The 21,946-nt window shown below is 39.5% G+C and overlaps 1 protein-coding gene and 1 long non-coding RNA gene across 2 annotated transcripts in view; both read left to right on the top strand.

Moving 5' to 3' along the window:
• The window catches only part of FOXO3 (forkhead box O3), a 125,991-nt gene that overhangs the window by 26,149 nt on the left and 77,896 nt on the right, over nt 1-21,946 (top strand). The window lies entirely within an intron of this gene.
• The window catches only part of LOC125938772 (uncharacterized), a 35,956-nt gene continuing 21,453 nt past the window's right edge, over nt 7,444-21,946 (top strand). The window contains exon 1 of the long non-coding RNA XR_007462808.1: nt 7,444-21,547. This is a non-coding gene — a long non-coding RNA (uncharacterized LOC125938772). The remainder of the gene's footprint in view (nt 21,548-21,946) is intronic.

Raw genomic sequence — 21,946 nt, forward strand, 5'->3', positions numbered from 1 at the left:
CCCCCCCCCCCCCCCCCCCCCCTCCTCCTCCTCCTCCTCCTCCTCCTGCTGCTGCTGCTGCTGCCAGAGGTCTCTATCACTTAGGATAGTTACTCAGGGCTGAAGCTTCTCCTTGGGCAGAATTGGTCCTCAAACTGTTCAAGGGAGTGGAGTGAGGTGGTTCCATTGAGGGCCATTAGATGTAGGGATTGGTGGGAATGGGTGTCAGGCAGCACTAGGAAATTTGTGTGCCCACCTGTGGTGCGTATATTTTGCTACTTCATAGAAACATGTATATACAGTGTATGTGTGTGTATATGTGTACACACACACACACACACACACACACACACACGATTCCTCAGTTTGCCTTTGAAGTGAAAGCTGTGGCCCAGTGCTGCCCTTGTTTTTTCTCCCCTCCATTTTAGGCCAGTCCACGTTCCTGCAAACAGACAAGGCATTGTTTAAAGTACAATGTACTCTGCTGCTTTTGCATTGTCATCAGAAACCCTTGACAAAATGTTTAATTTCTCTCCGAGGTTATCTGCGCTTAGTCGACTTGCCTAATGGTGCATTTGGTTCTGAAACCTGGAACTTTTGCCCACCTGTGTTGCATTAAGTCTGTCATAGGACACAAATACCTTTATAGAAAAATTAAGGATTCCTGCATTTTGAGATGACTCAGACCAGTATTTCCAAACTAGTAACGTTAACTAGGACACACGCCAGAGAAGGGCTTCCTCTCCCGCCCCTGCAGCCTGTTGCTGGTGCCATCCTTCTCAGACCTCCCATGCAGTAAAAAGAAGGGACCTGCCTCCTCAATGTAGGGTTCAATCTTACAATGGAGACTATTTAAGGCAACCTTAACATAGTTAAAGCTCTAATTGTTGTGATGATCTAACCAGTTGCATTCCTTGTGACCTCATTTAAGAACATGTTTTGATAAATTCAACAAAGGTAGAGATGATAGGTGTGAGTTTTTTTTTGAGTAAATTACTTTTGAGCTATACTTTAATATATTTTGAAAGTTCAGTTCATGTTTCTTTTCTGCATTTGGGCTTATTCTTTTGGTGGTATGCTGATTCATTTGCATGGACCATTACCTGGATATAACAGTATTACTTTTTTAAGCTAAACTATATGAAAAAATAAGCTAAGGTCGCTGTACAATCATTTCTTTAATGAGCTGTTACATTTTAAAGAATCAGAGTGTAGAAATTCAGTTATAGTCAACTTTACAAGAATATATTTGTTATACAAAATGAGATATATGTGTATAGACGCACAACAACTTCCTCTTTCTGGTCAGAACTGCTTCTGTTTTCTATCTGTGTATTCCTTAGTCCCTCACCCTCACCCCAGAGATGCAGGATAAGAAGAAACTTAGAATATCAAGACACACTGAGACTGCCTTTGTCGTGAGTCAAGATGCAGTGTCCTGCTAGCTGGGAAACCATGGTGTGGGCCTCTCAGAATATAGTAGGTTGGAGAAACAGAGAAAATACAGCTTGACTGGGTCCTGCCCTCACACTCAAAACCTCAGCAGGATGCTTTCGGCTCTGCTGGGATTATTTTCTGCAACTAGGCAAAACAAAAAAAAAAAACAAAAAAACCAAGAAAGAACGAACACAGTTTGTTCTGGTGGGACTGGAAAATGGAAAAACTTGAAGGAATATTTAAACAGTTTTTGATGGAAAGTAATGATAGTATCTTAGTTCCTTAGCATTTATTAAGTAAACATAATGTTGTAGGTTCTGCAGTAGAACATTTAAAAATTGACATTCCTGAGGCTATTTTCTAAGACAGGAAAGTCAAACCTGTTTTTGGTCTGGCAGAGTTGGAGTAGTTTGATGCAAATGTGTCTTGAGAAAAATGGACGGCTTCTAAGTGGCTGTGTGCTATTCCTGTGGACCATTCCACATGTAGCTGTTTTCCATGTTCCAGCTTTACTTAACTTTTTCAGAAAATTATTGTTTTTGAAAAAAAAAATCTAACTGGTAGAAATACAGGCTGTATTTAAACTGGACTTTGTAATTTTTCCTGGTCACACGCAGCCCACATTTTGGAGCTTCATGACGTAAGTGCCCCCTGACTGGGAGTCGAGAGTCTTGACTGACCAGGCCTTGGCTGCCCCGGGGCCATACAGACGCCTGCATAACCCGGATCCTTGTTTACTTCCTCTTCAAGTGCTGGGGACATTTAGTACTCAGAGGGACCGTGCGCCTTCCACAAGCGCTGCCGCCAGCGTTCTCTCAGCCCTGCCATTCCTGACTGTCTTGGAAAGTGCCTCATCCGTGAGGCAGGCTTTTGTTCTTCGAGTGCAGCCATCCGTCCTTCTCCAGATTCCAGTGAGGACCTGCAGGCCCACTCCCCTGCACTCTGGCAGCAGAAACTCAGTTTTAACTGCTATTAACTTTAAGAGCAAGAGGAGGAATCAGGCAGGGGGTGGCTCTTGCTAGAGCCGGGTGGCTGGCTCTACTGCACCAGATTCTGTGACTAATATTTGGGAAAGTGGTGCTCTGTTTAGACACTTATGGGAAATTTAAGGGGCTTTTGGATTATACAGTGTTGCCTAATGCGGACTCTAAGACACAGCCTTCTAATTGTGAGTAAAAAAACTTTCATACTGAATATTAGGCTGAAGTGATCCTTTGCAATTTCGTGAAAAATCAAAAGGACATTGCCTGGAAAGAAACTATTGTAAAATGAAGTGGCAATTTTTTTTCCCAAGGAAACTTTTCACCTTCTAGAGATTTATTCTTAATCAAAGGATGTCATGTTCTGTACAGTGTCATAATAAAAACTCTTAAGCATTGGTATTCAGACAACAACAGGCACAGATGTGTAAAGTTAAATATGAAGACTGCAACTCATTGATAGGATTTAATTTCTGTGTGTGTTTTTGTTTTAGAGCGGGAGCCCGCAGCAGGGGAGAGGGGCAGAGGGACGGGGTGAAAGAATCCCAAGCAGGCTCCATGCTCATGCTCAGAGTGAAGCCTGTTGTGGGGCTGGATCTCATGACCCTGGGATCTTGACCTGAGCCACCCTGACCATCAAGAGTCTAAAACTCAACAGACTGAGCCACCCAGGCACCCTAGTGCTTTTCTTTTTTGAGGGATAATACTCAAATTAGAGGAAAAGAAAGAGGTAATGGATAGACAAAATAAAAGTACTTATTTAAAGACTGTAACAGCCAAGAATTATGAATGGAGAATTGAGACTGATGTTTCTGTCAGAATTTTGGATGCCATGTTCATAAATTATATTATGGTTCAAAAAATACACAACTTTTCTCCTTTTAGTCTTGGGATGATTGCTTTTTTATGAGACTCCTGTTACAGCTTTCAGACTGGAGGGTACATTACAGCTCATTCTAGGTCAGCTGCCTCATTTGATAGAAAAAGAAAACTGAGGCCTAGAACTTGGTGGTAGGCTCAGCACACCCAGCTGGTTAGTTAGGCAGTGTGGACAGGAAGTAGTCTTCTCAGTCCAGGCCTTTTCGTTTAGAAGATGCTGCTGCCTGCCTTTGTGACTGTTATAAAGACCTGCTTTGTCATGGGTAGGGCAGCGGGGGCTGAGGGTACAGAGATTTCCTTTGCTTCTAAGGATTAGAGTTTTTCATTTCACAGGTGTGGCTGGGACTCACTGGGAGATCTTGAGAAACTTTTTTTTTTTTTAAGTTTATTTATTTTGAGAGAGAGCACGCATGGGCAAGTGCATGAGCAGGGGAGGGGCAGAGAGAGAGAGAGAGAGAGAGAGAAAATTCTAAGCAGATTCCACACTGTCAGCGCAGAGCCCTACACAGGGCTCAGGCTCATGAACTGCAAGATCATTCATTGCCTGAGCTGAAATCAAGTCAATGCTTAACCGACTGAGCCAGTTTCCAGGTGCCCTGAGAAACTCTGTTTTTAGCTTTGTACCCAACAATTGGATAAGAGTGGTCCATTAACATTCAGAGTATAACCATGTCTGTGATAGGCAGCTATCCTAAAACTAAGTACCATGTGAGAGATGTACATTATATCTGTTAGGACAGTGTTTCCCAAATTGTATTCCCTTGAAAATAATAGTAGTCTTCATGGTTTAGGTTAGGTTAAACAAAATTTAAATCAGAACCATATTAAATTATAGTCCTTAAGTTCACTTTTTGGTCAGACTTTCAGGAAGTAGCACATGAAAATTTACTTGGAGAGTTTCCTCATAGTTCTTCAGTAGTTTGGAATGACATCTTGAGCTGGCAGTAAACAAAAATGTCAGGTTATTGTTTTTCTTTCCATTGAACAAGTTATTGTATAGGGAGGTGAAACAAAACAAAACTTCGTGTTCCTGAAGCCAAAGGTTTTGTGGTCTGCACTTCATATAGTTTATGGGTTCCAGTTACCTTGAGAAAAAGAAATAATGGTGTTCTTAAAAAGTTTTATGTATGTGTTTTAAAGTCAGTCATTGCTGCTTTTTTGTTTTATTTTTTATTTTATTTTTAATATAATTTATTATCAAGTTGGCTAACATACAGTGTATACAGGGTGCTCCTGGTTTTGGGGGTAGATTCCCAGGATTCATTGCTTACATATGACACCCAGTGCTCATCCCAATGCTGTCTTTTTGTTTTAAAAAAAAGTTTGGAAAATTGTGTTATATTGATACAAAGGGAATACTATTCAACAATAAAGAGAAACCATTGATATAAAACATCGATGAATCTCAGAAACATGCAGAAGAGTACAAACTATTTGTTCCCATTTATATGAAGTTCTAGAAAAGGCCCAACTAACCCATGGTGACAGCAGATCAGTGATTGCCAGGGGCTGTGAGTTGAGAGGAGATTGACTGCAATAAGGGAACTCTCTAGAGAGATGAAAATGTTCTATATCGTTATTGTGGTGGTTACACTGGTGTATACATTTGCCAAAATTCATCTAACAGTATGCTTAAAATGGGTGCATTTTTTGATGTTAAATTATACTTCAGTAAAGTTGATTTATGAAGAAAAGTCAGGAAAGGCTATGGTTGGGGATTTCTTGAAGAACAGATAATACATTTTGGCCAGTTTTTTTTTTTTTTTTTTTTTTTTTTTTTTTTTTTTTTTTTTTTTTTTATAGCACTGAGCACTGAAAGCCAGGCCCTTTGCTTTCATGTTTCTTCAGCTATCTTTTTATTCATGATTACACGAGAGTCTTAACACCTTTCTCTTTTGCCTCCCCCATCCTTTCATGCTTTGAGCAATAGAAATTCTTTTCTTTGAGGAAGAAAAGAAGTCCTTGTTAGTAGCAAGCAAGAATGAACTTTAAATTCACCTGAAATTATTTTTCAAGTAGGAGGTTCCATAAACATTGCTCGCCTTTTGGAATGGAAGTGTGTGGGAAAAGGGTGTATGTTCCTCAGATAATTGTGCTGTGGTTCCTCACACTTGTGTAAGCTTCTGTGTGAATGCTAAAAGTGTCATGAATTGTGCTTCTGGCATTTGTCTGCCACAGCTGGGGCTTCAGGTTGCACATTTGTTGTGGTGTCAGAGTCTGAGAAGCATTTGTTGAGAGGCTGTGCAGTAGTCATTCAGTGGGTAAGCAGGGGGATGAGGGGTCTCCGTGCTTTCACTGGCCTCCAGTCTTTAATCTCAATCTTGACACCATTAGAAACTTGAGAGGGCCTTTCTCTAGTGTATCCTCAGAGAAATGTGTGAATGCTTGGGAAAGTATAATTTAGTGGGTTATTTGAACATGTAGGTATCAGGAATATTGTTGAGTGTTTTTAAAGTTCAAGTCTTCGTGTACGGTCAAGGTTAACCTCTAAGAAAGAACTAGCATGTTCTTAATGGATCATGTTAGCTGGATTTGGTCCAAGTGTTTTTTTTCTTAGAAGGGAGGATTACACTTTATAGTAACAAGATGTTCCTTTATTTCCTAGTTTATCAAAAGATGTTGATTGTGAAATAGGGTGTGCAGATATTTTAGATCTTACTGTTTTTAAATAGATGAGCTTGAGAGACTGAGTAAAGGTTGTGCCAGAAGGTTAACTGTGCCTGAGGAAAGCTAAATAATTGGGGGGTGGGGAGGGAAAAGTAAATATTTTTTTCCTTTGCTATGTATTTCTTTTGGACATCTTTAGGTTTTGTGTTTTGTTTGTGTTAACTTGGACTTTTCTTAAAACTGCTAAAGCAAAGAGAGGAGAGATGGCACAAAGCTGTATGTGGATATTCTTCCCTCTTGTTTTTCCCCCTCCTAAAACGGTTGTTGGCAAATTAATTTCAAAAGTAGGGGGCTGGGAAGGGGCAGCTTGAGATACTTAGATTGATTTCAGCTGTGTTTTTTACAAAATGACAATAGGTAAAGTTTGCAAAGCTTCAGGGAAGAAAAGAGAGTCCCCGTTCTCTTTTTTCTTCTCAGGGGAGTTGTAGAATATCAGAAGCATGTTTCATACTCCTAAGGTTTAAATGCCAAATGAAGAAAACAAAGCTGTCAAGTTACTGGAATTTTGGTTCTTTATTGACAGAATAAAGGTATGAAATGGCCTCATGGATTGTAGTAGCATCATCCATGTTCCCCAAAGGTTTCTGTGAGGCAAGACGCATCCAGTTACTTCCTTTCCTCCTTCCCCACATCAGTCCCATTTCCCTCTTTGCGCTTGCCTCCACCTCTGGCCCTCTTCTTCTTTTGGCTTTTTGCCATACTGTTTTTGAATTACTGCTTTCTAAACTCCCAAGAATGTAGATGGCACATCCGAACCCTGCCTCCTTGGTGGTGGCCCCTGGCTTCTGTGCCCCCTTGAGTCCCTTGGGCCTCTGGGTCTGGCATGGCATGTCCCAGTGACTCAGCCAGTGTAGGAGTTCAGGACAGCCCAGCCTCTCATCCCCAAATCTGGCTTTGTTGAATCTGGCAGAGCTCCAGCTCTTTCCAAACGCCTGCCCTATGCAGTGAGAGAAGAATGGGCTTCACCTGAGGAGTTTTGTGGGCAGCTCTCTTCCTTTGTGTGCTCCTGGAAGCCATTTCAGAACCTGTATGAGTGGTCTGTAGTGGCAGGGAAAGGATGTAATTTTTGGTGGAGACCTTTGTGATCCAAGATATCTTCACAGTGGTTCCCCAGACAGCACTAGCAAGAACTGAGAGTTCAGTTTATCCTCCCGATATCTTAATGTCGTACTCAAGGAGAGATTTTTTGGGGGGTGGGGGTGTGACTTCCACCCATCCCACTCACCCATCCCTCAGGCAGCTGGGTTTTGTAAACTCTTGTCAAGCCACAAGTTCTTTTTTTTTTTTTTTTCAACGTTTATTTATTTTTGGGACAGAGAGAGACAGAGCATGAACGGGGGAGGGGCAGAGAGAGAGGGAGACACAGAATCGGAAACAGGCTCCAGGCTCTGAGCCATCAGCCCAGAGCCTGACACGGGGCTCGAACTCACGGACCGCGAGATCGTGACCTGGCTGAAGTCGGACGCCCAACCGACTGCGCCACCCAGGCGCCCCTAAGCCACAAGTTCTTGAGGCCAAAAGCCTCCTGCTTATTTTTTGTTGAGTTTATAGAGGTGTGCATATATAGTGTTTCTAGGTAGTGATGTGGAATGCAAATAGAGTTTTCAGGAATACTGAAAATACTTCTGGAGAAGGAGGTAAAGTGAAAATGCTTTCTTTTTTAAGATTCTATTTATTTTTTAAAAAGTGCTTATTTTTGACAGAGAGAGAAAGTATGTGTGACCAGGGAGGGGCAGAGAGAGAGGGAGACAGGTTCTGAAGCAGGCTCTGTGCTGGCAGCCGATGTGGGGCTAAACTCATGAATCGTAAGATCATGGCCTGACCCAAAGTCAGATGCTTAACTGACTGAGCCGCCCAGGTACTCCCTAAGATTTTATTTTTAAGTAATCTCTACATCCCAACGTGGGGCTCAACTGAAAACCCCAAGATCAGAACCCACTGACTGAGCCAGCCAGGCACCCCAAAAATACTTTTTAATTGTAACTCACCTCTCAAACTCTTCTACTTAAAGCTGAATTTAGCAATATAGAAAAACTTTGGGCTTATTATGTTGAATTAATTTCCCAGGTATGGCCATTGTATGAGTAACAATGTAAGTTTTTGTTATTAAAAAACTCAATACAGGCTATTGGGTACAGGGGACCCTTTTGCCCTTTTATTATTTGATGTTCTCTCTGCCTTAGAAATATGCTTTTTTTGGAGGAAAGGCAAGTTTGTTCATACAATTCCCAAAGGTTGGTTATTTACTCTAGAAAAGAATTTAAAAAAAGTTTTTTTTTAACATTTACTCATTTTTGAGAGTGAGAGAGACAGAGCATGAGCGGGGGAGGGGCAGAAAGAGAGGGAGACACAGAATCCGAAACAGGCTCCAGGCTTTGAGCTGTCAGCATAGAGCCTGATGCGGGGCTTGAACTCACGGAGTGCGAGATCATGACCTGAGCTGAAGTCGGACGCTTAACCAACTGAGCCACCCAGGCAGGCGCCTCTACTCTAGAAAATTAACAAAAATGGAAACTTTATAGAATCTTCCTTCTTAATGTCTCTTATTCCTAAGACTTAGGGTAAAACCTACTTTTCTGTTTGTGGCAATTGCTGTCTAAGGGAGCTTTTTGCATGCACATGAAATAATGACCTCTGTAAGACCACATGATATGAGGGACCTGCTGGTGTTAACAGGCCAAGTCACCATTGTACCTTATTAGTGATAAGCTTCATATTTCTGCTGGAAATTGGTTTTGCATTAATGAGCCAAGTATAGAACATTTTGATATTCTAGTAAAATAAATATTTTAATCGTGACAGCCCTGTTCCCCATCATTCTGTCAGACCCTGTCTAGACTTTGTTTCCTTCCTCCTGTCCTTGTTGTATAAACTTATCCTTATTTTTTTCTTCCTAAAATGTTCACTTACTTTGAAGAATGCCCCCCAAACTTATAATCTGTCAGTATGTATTATTTTACCATAAAGATCAAAAGCGTGATTTTTTTTTTAATTTTTCCTCTCCATTCAATTATCCCTTAGCATTAAAAGCACTTTTGTAATACCACGTTTGCTATTTGCTATTTTGAGGAATAATTGACCCCTTTGAAAAAGTTTTACTGCCCATCTCAGAAAAATGTGGTTACATAAGACATTTTGCATCTGATTTGCATATGATTTCAGAGGTTTAAGGACCCTCTAAATCCCATCCTTGGCTCCTGGTTAATATTCTAAGGGGCTCCTGGTAGCTCCAGTTAGTGTCTGACTCTTGATTTTGGTTCAGGTCATGACCTCAGGGTCGTGAGCTCAAGCACCGAGTTGGACTCTGCACTGGGTGTGGAGCCTGCTTAAGATTCTTTCTCTCTGCCTCTACTGCTCACACACACACTCTCTCTAAAAAATTAAAATAAAATAAAATAAGATAAATACTGTAATTAGGAAAATCGCTCAAATAAAAGTAGTAATGCGGACTCAGAGATATATGGGGAAAATGTCCAGATTACTTAAAAAGTTACAGGTTGGGGCACCTGGGTGGCTCAGTCAGTTAAGCGTCCGACTTTGGCTCAGAGTATGATCTCACGGTCCGTGGGTTCGAGCCCCACGTCGGGCTCTGTGCTGACCGCTCAGAGCCTGGAGCCTGCTTCAGATTCTGTGTCTCCCTCTCTCTCTGACCCTCCCCCGTTCATGCTCTGTCTCTCTGTCTCAAAAATAAGTATTAAAAAAAAAAAAGTTACAGGTTGTTGAAGGATGAACATCTCAAGTATCTTCTGTAAGCAGGGAAGGAAAATGTTTGCGAAGGAGTGGGAAAGTTTAGACAGGAAATGGACATCAGAGATAGGAGCACTGAGAAGGGATGTTTAGGGGAAAGAGAGAGGTAAATGTGCACCTGTTCATAGGCAAAATTGTAGGAAGTTTGGGAGGAGAATCTAGAACCCTTAGACTGTTTCCACATTTTATTTAAAAAGAGATCTGTCGTTCAGTGAGTTTAGAAAATACTTAATATGCTATTGCCCTTTAGGGGCTTCAAGACATGTATCTGCAGGTTGAAGTTCCCGAGAAGCCCTGCAGTAAAAAACAACAAACAAACAAACAAACAAACAAAAAAACCTGTTTTACATAGTTGAACCCAGCATATCCCAAACAGCTTTGGGTCCAAATGTTTTGTTTTGTTTTGTTTTCTTTAATGCAGAAAATAGTTATCAGCAGAACACACTTTGAGAAGTGAAATGCTTGGACTAGATAAAGTAGTCCTTTCTGACTTTTTAGAATCTGAGGTGTGCATGATGTCCTGAACGGCAATAAGCAGAGAGAATCCCAAAGGACTGGAGATAAAATTTCGCTCTGGAGGTGGCAGCAGCTAAGTGAGCCATGCAGTTGTGCCTTCACTTGCCCCAGAGGAGGGAGTGCTGGAATGTGGGTGATGCTGTTGGGCTATGTTGAGAGCTGTGTTGGGCTTTGTGTAGCTCAGAGGTTGTGTAAGTTCTTACTGTGGCTACATGAGGAAGAGAGGCAGACTGGAGACTGTTTGGTTGAGCCATTAGAAACAGTGTCACCCTAGAGGTTCACTCTTTCAACTTCTTTGTCCCCATTAATCCAGAAGCCCCCCAGGCTGATAATAGGTAATGGGGCTTAAGCATAAAAAAATTGGTTGTGATTCTGAATGTGGAAGGCATTTTTCTTTTTAGCTGTGAGGATGGTCATTTAAGAAAAATTGCTTTCTTTATTAAACAAAATCCTTGTGCTGTTTTTAATTGGATCAGGACATCTCTGAGCTGCCTTGTGGTGTTCATACCCATTCTAGATAATGACTTTGTGAAATAAGGGACTCCGTGGGCTAAATTTAAGCTAGCAGTGCAGGGCAAAGGGATACTTTGATACCATTATGCATTGTTATCAGTCTCCTGAGCCCAGCATTCTCTTGGTTAGATACTCCATGTTTAATATGTTTCAAGGAATTTTTTTTTACACAGATATTCTGTAGTATTAATAGGCTTTGGTGGCTCATACTGTAGACCTTTATGTGGCTGAGTCCAGCCGCAGCATGTGCAGTAGGCAGAGAGCTATTTCAGGAACAAACCTGTTTCCTCTAATTTTTAATAAGCACTTAGGTCTGCCTGACTCTTCAGATGTATCACAGAGCCCATCACATGCCACCTACTAGAGTACTAAAGAGGTCCTAAAATTAGAATTTATGTTTTGGTTTTTTTAAGTTAGTGATTCTTCTTCCTTTGCTGAAACTACTTATAGTCAGCCATATTTGTTAAATAATCTCTTCTAAGTCTGCAAATTCTAAGATGGAATTTTTGAACATTCTAATCAAGCAAGAAAAAATTTTAACAAAAAACATAATTCCCCTCATGGAGTTTTGAGGTTCCCAATTATGTGGTGGGGCATATATTTTCCTTTAAGGATCCAATTCCCATGCAGTTCATAACATACCATATTGTACATGTATGTATATTACATATACAAATCCTATTGCATAATCTACTGGAATCCTTGCCTTCTTCCTCTTGACCCTCCCTTCTTCTATCTCTCCCAATTTAGGGAGGGAAAAACCCCTGTGCTTCTCTCAGTCTGAAGTCGTCTTTCAGCCCCAGAATTGTGTTCTTCAGACTTTCTTCATCTTTACTTGAGTCACCTCAGTTCCAGAGGAGGAATGGATTGATTGGCTGAATTCTGCTGACTTGTTGCTACCCAGCTCTGCTGATACGGACGTTCGTAGGGTGGGGATGACAGGGGATTACCAAGCACTTGCTGAGTGATAAACTGAACTGAGGCAACCACAAGCAGGATGTGCACAAAAGAGCCACTGGGACACACTGACCCATTGCTCTGAACCAGCTGTCTGTGCTGGTGCCTGCTGGGAAACAGGGCAGGAATCAGGAGCTTTCTCTCGAACAAGTTAAGTACAACATGAGTCAGAAGCATAATTCCAAAAGGTTTTGGGGCTGTCCAGATTTGGTGGTAGGAGCAGGGAGGGAGAAGTGTCACACATTCTGTGGTGATTGACTTACTGGAAATTCACCATCATGGAAACAGAAATTTAGGGAAAGAATTCTTAATATGTTCTGGGAAGGCTCCCATTCATGGAATTGGTTTGGCAGACAAATGGCTTCCAGGAATGCCAACAAGAATTATATAGCAAGATGCAGATGGTTGATAGTCTCTTTTTCTGTTACTGCAACCTGGTGGTGGTTGGAGATTTCGACTTAGGGCAGGAGCCCTCTGTCTTCACACATGACCCTCCACCTCCTTCACTTTTGGCTTCTGATGACCAGGAAGGAATTTCTCAAATTCTCATCTGTGCATGTTCTTTATCCCATTTCTTTTTCGATGTAATTAATAAAAAGATTGCTAGTAATTATTATATAAGAAACTTGAGGTGCAATCTGAGTTCATTAGAAACTTGGATGAGTGCTGTTTGCTCATTGCTAGATTAGAATGACTATTAATGCAAGTTGCTTTATTCCCTGTTTTCCTTCTTCCTTTTCCCCTGTTGTTATTCTAGGTAATAAGTAAATGACTCTTCTGAACTGAAACAGACACAGGAGTGTTCTTTAAAAACATAACCTTTTTTAATGGGGATTTTCTCTTTAGGCAGGGAAATCTTATATAAAAGAGAAAAATATAATCCTTCTAGGTGTACTAACTTTGTTGCTTATTCTGGGACCAAAAATAAATTAATTTCTATACTGTATGCTCTCAGCTATGCCTAGGATAGTGTGTGTATATGTGTGTGTGTGTGTGCGCATATTACAGCCATAGTTTGTGGATTTACATTTTGAACACAATTATCTCTTATTTGAATGGTGTTCGGTAGTCAATAGTCAAGCACCATAAATAGTTTACGATTATAGACTTCTCATAATGACCTTTCACCCAATATGTTCCATCCTCTGGAACTCAATGGGAATGTTATACTTTCTCAGAGATGCTTCTGGTCTTTTTCTTCATCATCTGCCACAAAAGACTTTCCCAAGTTTGATGTCCCAACCTTTTATTGCAGTTCAGTGCATTTACTTTTCTAGAATCCTTCTCATTTTCCTTAAAAAAAAAAAAAAAAGCAAAAAACCCCCACTTAGTACATTAAAATCTGACTCACAGACTTAGAAATGCTTTAGAATAGATATATTGAGAAGTAAGCCCACTCTACATCCATTATGTACAGTTGTTTCTGTTAAGGGCTATCCCATTTCTTCAGACAGATTCCAACGTCTTTCCATCTCATTTATTCTTGACTGTCAATGTAGATTGTTCCATTTCACTTTTCAATTCAGAATAGAATATAGATATTATAGGTATTCTATAGAATAGAATGTAGCCAAATTCCAACATTGGGTGGCCAGTTCTTTCCTTCCACGTGAATCTGAATCAGCCTTCTGTTTGGGCAAGATTTGAGTTACTGGTCAGCACAACTTGCCCCTAGGTATTCCTGTGTTTTCAAGACTTTTGAGGGGTAAGCCATTCACTTATTTACTTTATTTTTTATTGAGATATAATTGACATATAACATTGTATTAGTTTTAGGCATACAACATAATGACTTAATATGTGTAGATTGCAAAATGATTACTGCGGTAAGTTTAGTTAACATCCATCACTACACATAGTTACATTTGTTTTTTCCTTTAAGTCATTCACTTCAAGAGTACTGTCAAAACCTAGTTGTGTTACCTGGGAAGACCAGTTAACACAAGTTGGTGTTCCATAGATAAAAGCCTTTAAAATTTATTTCCTTTTATTATTAGGGTATCTGTGTTCATTGAGAAAAATTTGAAAACTACAAATTGCAAAAATGAAGGAAATAAAAATCACCTATAATTCTGCAGCTTATTGTGAACATTTCTTTGTGCTTATTTCTTGGTTTGGTTGACTGGGATTATGTATTATACCTATAGCTTTAACACCTGGTTTTCTCCTTTAAGCCTCAGGAACTTGCTAGTTTGATATCTTGACTAATTTTCATAAGGGAGGAGGGATTATAGAGACTTTTCAATGTCACTAAATAATTGTTAATGATTTCATTTTTAAAATTTAAATGTCTGGGCGTCTAGGTGTCTTAGTCAGTTAAACGTCCAACTTTGGCTCAGGTCATGATCTCGCCATTCGTGAGTTTGAGACCTGCGTCGGGCTCTATACTGACAGCTTAGAGCCTTGAGCCTGCTTCAGATTCTGTGTCTCCCTCTCTCTCTGCCCCTCTCTCACTCACGCTCTGTCTCTGTCTCAAAAATAAACATTAAAAAAATAAAAATTAAATTTAAATGTCTTATTTTGAGATAATTGTAAATTTACATACAGTTGTAAGAAAGAGGAGGTCCCAGGTTCTCCCAGTGATAATATCTTGCAAAACTATGGTACACCCAACCAATTTACTGGCATTGATACAGTCGAGATACAGAACATTTCCATCACCACAAGGATTCTGTAGCCATACCCACCTTCTTTTTCTTATCTCCACCCTGGCCCCTGGCAACCACTAATCTGTTCTCCATTTTTTTAATGTAGTCATTTCAAGAATGTTGTATAAGTGCAATTATACAGCTTGTGTGACCTTTGGGATTGGCTTTTTCCATTCAGCCTAATTCTCTGGATATTTATTCAGAAAATTGCATGTACCAATAGTTTTCTATTTTTTCCTGTCTAGTATTCCCTCTGTACAGATATATCACATTTTATTTATCCATTTATCAGTTGATTGCATATTTGGGTTTTTCCAGCTTTTGGCTATTTTGAATAAAACTTCTTTGAACATTTGTATACATGTTTTTGTATGAACATCAGTTTTTCTTGGGGCGCCTGGGTGGCTCAGTCAGTTACATGTCCGACTTTGGCTCAGGTCATGATCTCACTGTTCGTGAGTTGAAAGCCCCGTATCAGGCTCTATGCTCACAGCTCAGAGCCTGGAGCCTGCTTCAGATTCTGTGTCTCCCTCTCTCTCTGCCACTCCCCCATGCTCGCTTGCTCGCTCTCTCTCTCTCTTAAAAATAAACATAAAAAAAATTTGAACATAAGTTTTTCTCTGGGATAAATGCCCAATGACTTCATTCTAATGATGGCGTAATATTTCCTTTGTATGACATTGTTTTTCATTGTATAGAATAAATATGTCATTTTTTAGTTGGTTATTTCTAGATGGATTAAGGCTCTTTTCCCTCCAGTTTTTTTGCTGTTATGAGTACACTGATAAGAACCTTATAGGTAAGCCTTAATGCACATCTACTTTTGTTTTCTAGAAGTGGAATTGATACCTCAGAGTGCGCAGAATTTTAAAACTTTGTTTTTTTTTCTCTAATATCTGTCCTGTTAAAATTCTACCAGCAGTGTATGAAAGTGCCCATTTACCCATTCCTCATACCTTTGCCAACACAGAACATTATTACTTTCAAAAAATCCTTGTTAATCTCTACCATACCCCGCCTCTAGCCACATATACTTACAACTTAACTCTTTTCCAGTCCCACTTAGCCTAAGAAAATCTTTCAGAATAGTGGAAGTACCATTAAAATCTTATCTTTATATTAAGTTTGGGACTCTACTGAAGTGGTTTTGTAGAGCCTCAGTGGATTTGTTATAAGATGGGTACAGAGGGGTGCTTGGCTGGCTCAGTTGGTGAAACAGGGGACTCTTATAATCTCAGGGTTGTAAATTCAAAATCCCCATTGGGTATTGAGATTAAACTCCCCACTGGGTATTGGGATTAAAAAAATAAAATCTTAAAAAAAAAAAGGTGGGAACAGAGAATTACAAGAAATCACTCAGTCTGCCTAATCTTGTGCCTTGTCTCTTTTCTACCTTATATTCATCCAGAAGAATTAAACATGGGTGTGCTGCCATCACTAATAGACTTAAACAAAGGAAAACCTTCAAGATGTGAATCACTTTTTGTAAAAACTGATTAATATAAGCAATATAGGTAAGAGAGTGTGTATGTGTTTTATCAGGATAGTAGCCCATTTTTTACTCTTATAGATGAGAGTTAAGTATAGTCCTTTAATGGAAGTTAAGAGTATGTAGAGCAGTAGTTGCTTTTTTTCTCCCTTCTTCCACTAAAGTGTTTTAGTGTTTTTCTCAGTGTGACTAGGCAGTGATTTTGAAGGGATAAAGCAGGAAGAAGAATATTTATCTACTAAAACCTGAATGTATTTGTTTTCTGAGATAAATGAAATCTTTGGCTTGAAAATTACTTTCTGGTAGAATATGGCAAACTGACATTCCTTCCAGGTAAGACATTTTTTTCTCTTTGTGTTTTGAAATCTGTAGTTACTTTTCTTCATCTGTGGGTACCATATTTAAGATGAATCAAGATTTCAGTAAAAATTGTTTTATTGTTAGAATGGCAAATCACTCTGTAGGAGATTGGATGATTTCAGAAGAGATTGTGCTTACTAACTTCTTTGGTGCCCAGTTAGTGTCCTGTGACAAAGACAGATCCCATTCTTACCAATAAACAAATTAAGGAGGCTGGAAGAATCTGGCATTTTTCTCTTTAAAGTTATAAGAATTATTATTCATTCAGCCATTTAAATATCTTCTACAAGTTTGTAGCCGAAGACTAATAAAGAAATGAGCAGATAAAGCAAAGCATCATCCATGAAAACTATTCACTTTCTCAGGTATGATAAAGAAAATCTTCTCTTTTCATTTTTCCCAGTTTATCATGATCCTTACTGCACCAGTGATCTTAACATTAAGTATCTAGAACATTCACACACCTTTTGGCCTAGGAAGGAAAGTGTATTATTGAACATCAAGCCAGTCATTCTTACATCCAGGTGTTACATACAACCTAATTTGTCAAGCATTACTTTTGCTATAAAGAGAATGCAGGAAAGGAGTTCTGCTTAATGGGGGAAAGGGGCGACCATTGGGGAAGTTTCGGATGGAGCATTTTCTTTGAGCTCAGCCTGTACAGCTTTCCCCAGGGCAGTAGAAGAGCCCTGGAATCTGTCAACTTTATTGAAGCTCAGAGTTTCATTTTATCTTTGAAATAAAAATTTCTCTATGTGTTATATTTAGACAACATTTTTTATTTAAAAAGAAGTATTTTTATAACAATCACGGAACTATCTACAGGTCTAAGAACTCCTAGAAGAATCTTTGACTACGAATTTGACCAAGAACAGTGGCTTATGCAACTCTGAAAGCACATGATGTTGAGAATGATCAAATGCAAACAGCATCGAACCCTCAGACTTCTTTGACTAAAATGGTGATGTACAATTCTGATCTGAGGGGTTGTCAAAAGACTGGTCAACATCATGCAGAATTCATTTACTGAGGAGGTCAGAAGGTACTACAGAGAAAAACATATTTTAAGCGATCAAGATTTATTATATAGATATTTCAGGAAAGATTTGCTCATGAAAATCTAGAATTATGGTGGATATAGTAAGTAATAAAAAGAAACTGAAAGACAGCATTATATTTCTTGGTGGATAAATGAGGTAAAAACATTGGATTCCTTTTACCTCTTCAGTGGCAGGTTAAGTTTTTGTGGATCATTATACTTTTGTGTGACTGTGTGGAAGAACTTCCAACATATTTTGTGTTCTTTCTGGATTTGGATAACACTCAACAGAAGCCTGCTTTTGCCTAAAATGAGTGAATAGTCCTGTTCTAAAACTGTATTGAAGTGTGGAGGCTTCATATGAATTATTAGTACATAATACTGTGTTTGACATTGACCTATTTGTGGACAAGGAATATTCAGTTCACATTCATTGTTCATTATTGTGTTTGAACCACAAATAAATGTTATAGTTCTAGGGCCTGTGCTAGAACTGAACTGCCTGTGAATTCTGCCAAAGAAAACAGCCAGCCTGGATGTTTCAGAGCCCCTTAAGTTTTTGAGGGTTGGTGGATTTTTTTTTTTTTTTGCTTTTCAGTGTGTTTTGTTTGGGTCCTTTATAAATATCTAGAGTATTGTCTTAACTCCATTTCACCCCTTATGGAGATGCCCTCATGTGCCATATCTAAATGTCGTGAATGAGAAGTGATTTTGAGACTTTTCCCATTTTGTTGTGCCTTGCTCACCTGTGGATCATGATGGCTCAGTGAGGAGAGAGAATTTTATTTAAAGCCAAATGCTTCTCTTTCGCAGATTTTCTTCACACTGTTCCACGTGGACATGGCTTCTTAGCTCTACTAATTTTCATTTTTAAGCATAAGATATTCCTTAGGCCAAAATAAGCTTTGTAATTGAGATAAGTGAAGTTCATAGTCCTATTCTCTATTATAGGGGTCCTTCTGTTTACTATTGATTTTTTGCATACATACTGTGTTTCAGATACATATGTCTAATCCATACCCTAAAAGTTACTCATTTCTCAGAAAAGAAACAGAGGCTTAGATCAATTAAAAGCCTGCCTAAGATGACACTTTAGTAAAAAAAAAAAAAGGGGGGTGGTTAGATCAAATTATCTTAATTTCGCAAATGGTTTGGGAATGATTGGAATTACCCTAGAAAGAGAAGGTTTGTTTGCTTTTGTTTTGTTTTGTTTTAGCACAGGGAGTGCTAAGTGGGATGGTTCTGTTTTGATAACCTGCTTAGATAAAATGAGGGACCAGGCTGGGATAGGGGGGTGGGGTGGATGGGGAAGTGAACATGGAAATGTAGCATGAGGTTGAAGTAAGACAGCAAATTAGAAGAACATTTGATTAAAGGGAGAAGTCACAAGATGCATTTATTTTGTAAAATGTGGTGCTTTCACATCACTCAAGAAAAAAAACCAGAAAAATCTATCTTGCAGTGTGAGCATGTGGTACCTGATAATTAATTGCTTGGTAAAATTGTCATTGATAAAAATTTTTGGATTTTTTTAAATGTACGAATTACAAGTAAAATAAGTTTGTGCCACAAAACAACTTTGGTCTGAAACAACAATTACACATTAAAAGAGGTGGCGGGCACCAGGGGGCTCAGTCCATTAAGCGTCCAACTCTTGATTTCGGCTCAGTTCATGATCTCCAGGTTCGTGGGTTCAGGGTCTGAATCGGGCTGTGTGCTGACAGCGTGGAGCCTGCTTGAAATTCTCTTCCTCCCTCTCTCGAATAAATAAATAAATAAATACAAAGGTGGGACAGGGTCAGAAGACAACTAATTTGGTATTGAGCGTTCGAAGACTGGAATTCTGCGTAGTTTGACAGGAGGCTGATCAGAGCATCTTCCTTGGTTGTCAATGTTCTCAGCTAATGACTAATTGCTGCTCTTGCCCAGAAATCCAGAAACTCTGGAGATGAGGAATTCTTTTTGAAACTAATTCCACAGTACATCACCCCTTTTGTTCACCACCACACACTGTACCCTGGCTCCTCTTCCCAAGGGCGGTTCATTGGCACGTCTGTCTGGTAGGGCGGCGTTTTCTGCATAGTAATCAGGCCTCTGCAATTGTGACATCCCTCCCCCTCCCCCTAAACTCTTTGGGTTCTTGACACGCGGTGGCAATGCCACTGGTAGAACAAAAATCAAAAGGAGAAAAGGGAAAAAAAAAAGTCTTCTTGAATTTGATGTGACTGCATAGTTCTGCCACGTTGTGGTTAAGGAAACTCCTTTAAAAACTTTCTTCTTCTTCCCAGGAAGCAGCCTTGTGAACAGGCAGGTTCAGAAAGCCAGGGAGCCAACAAATTTTTTCTAGTCATTTACCAGCCTGTCCTACTTTATACCAAGTGCTTAGTGATCAGTGTGCACATTTTAAATGGTTAAAATTTGTATTTTGACCCCTTTTAGTATGTGCTAATTTGCAAAACTTTTAAAAGTTGGCTCTTTGGCCACTGTTGTGTGCAGTTTTCATTTTTGTTGCCTGTGTGACAAGAGTGGGTAGGGGCAAGGTCTCCTAAAGATAGCTCAACATGAGTACATTGAAGGAGGCAGTGCAAGTTCGGCCAGCAAGTGTCCATGTTTTTTCTTTTGTTATGTTTAAAAAACAAACAGACCCCTGGAATATTAGAATATTTAGGAGCAAGGTGTTGTCATTGTTTCTTAGACTCACAGAGTTTATAACTAGACTTTTATTAACTTGTGTTTTTTATCTTGCACACACAAAAGGGCATACTTAGAAGATGAAAGATTTATCACAAATTGAAATACTATATAGAAGACTAATGTTCCCTATACTCTCTTCAGAAACTTGCCTTGCTAATACTGTGTTTTCTGATTCTGGTAAGGCTACATGTCTTGAAAATGGGATTGTGAGGTGTATTTGTTTCCAACCCTGTTGATCTTGCTCTATGCAGATGCCCAGATGATTGTGGACAAATTCTGCTCAGTTTCCAAAACCCAAGGGAGTTCCCATATGGTTATTTTTCTGAAAATCCTGACTTAGTAAGATATAAGCATCCTTTTGGAGGAGGTCACAGATTAAATTCCTTGGATGCCTTACCTCAGATGCTAAGGAAGAAATTTACACTCACTCAATAAATGTTTATTGATACCTACCATGTGCCAGGCACCGAAATGTGTATTCTTTAACAGTGGGTTAGCCTGGAAGAACTACTCTTTGATCATTAGTAGTTTCTCAGTTCAGCACAGCAGCATTCTGACCATTGCTGGCAGGTCTGACCTTCATTCCTGTCCTATTTGCTGCCATTTTCCAAGGACCTTGGGATTATAGAATGTCAGACTTGAAAGATATATAGACCTTCTAGTCCACTTCTTTCATATGATTCATGAGGAGTAATGTAGGATTTCATATGCATACTCCCAGTTGGTCTCAAGATCACCTCGAGTTTCTCTAATTTAAATGTAAGTATCTGTTTAATACTGAGAGTCATTTTCAGAATGCTTGAGTTGGGTGAGATCTCTAGTTCAACCCCTTGAAAAACTGATGGGTGGATAAATTAACACTCCTACTTAAAGATGGTGGAGAATTGGCTATCACAGACGTATTACAAGTAGTTCTGCCAAAGAGGCTTATGCTAACCAGGAATTATCTTTTTACTCTCAGAGCGATACAGACCATAGACTAGGTTAGAGATGTAGTCCAAATAAAGTAGAAGGATGAGTAGAGAACTTTTCAGAACTTGTTGAATTAAAAAAAAAACCCAAACCCAATGCTTTTCTGATGCTGCTATAATTTCTCTATCAAAAACAAGATCCAGAAACAAAAATGCCCTGATTAACAATCAGGAAACCAAATATCCTACCTGCTAGCCAACTCTATGGGTTCTGAACACAGTGTACCATTTGGGATACCTTTGAGTTGTCTTTAGGTTTATTTGAAAACAACTCCAGTGTGTTCATGAGTGGCAAACAATTTAAAAGCTCTTTATGGCCTTGGTACTTTTATAAAATTTAGCATTTCCAGTAGTTCTTCAAAGTTTGAAGAGAAGTATGCTGTTATCACAGAGAAAAAAGTAAAAGCTTAACTTTTTTTTTCTTTACCCCTCCCCCACAGCGGTCAGAACACTGGCTCTAATTTCCCTGGACAGATTTGTTTCAGGCTCAAGATAGCTGCTTAAGCAGTTCATGTGTATAGAACTGTGTAGAACATGTATCCTTTTGTTAACACTGAAGTGGCCAGAGTGCTTCCACCAGCTGCAGAGGTGTGTTAGCTGGACCTCGAGATTTTTGCCTTAATCCAGATGGACAGTTACCAGAGGACATGATGCAGAAGAGGTTATTGGAGGTTAGTTCTGAAATGTCTTTAAGATCAGCCTACTGTAATTCACATTCAGTAAAGCAGTGGTTTATAACTGGTAAGCTGAGTAAATGGATTATCTCTAAGCCTTACTATTTTTAGCCTTTTCCCCAAAATGAATGGTGAATTGTCACGTCTCTTCCAAAAGCTTTTGTTCCCCTGAGTGCTTAGAGATGGGATAGAGCCCCATCATTACTCCTAAAAGGAAGGCAGTGGGTGGGAATGGTTGTACTGACTCGGGGTAATGTCCAACATTCAGAGAGAGGCCCTGGGAGTTAATACTCTGGTGCCCATGGACCTAGGGTCTAGTCCAGGTTTAGCTACTTAGTAGTGGAGTGAATATGATAAAGCTCTGGGTCTTGATCTCTTTAGTTTTAACATTAGCCA

The sequence above is a fragment of the Panthera uncia genome (assembly GCF_023721935.1).
Source record: "Panthera uncia isolate 11264 chromosome B2 unlocalized genomic scaffold, Puncia_PCG_1.0 HiC_scaffold_24, whole genome shotgun sequence".
NCBI classification, from domain to species: Eukaryota; Metazoa; Chordata; class Mammalia; order Carnivora; family Felidae; genus Panthera; species Panthera uncia.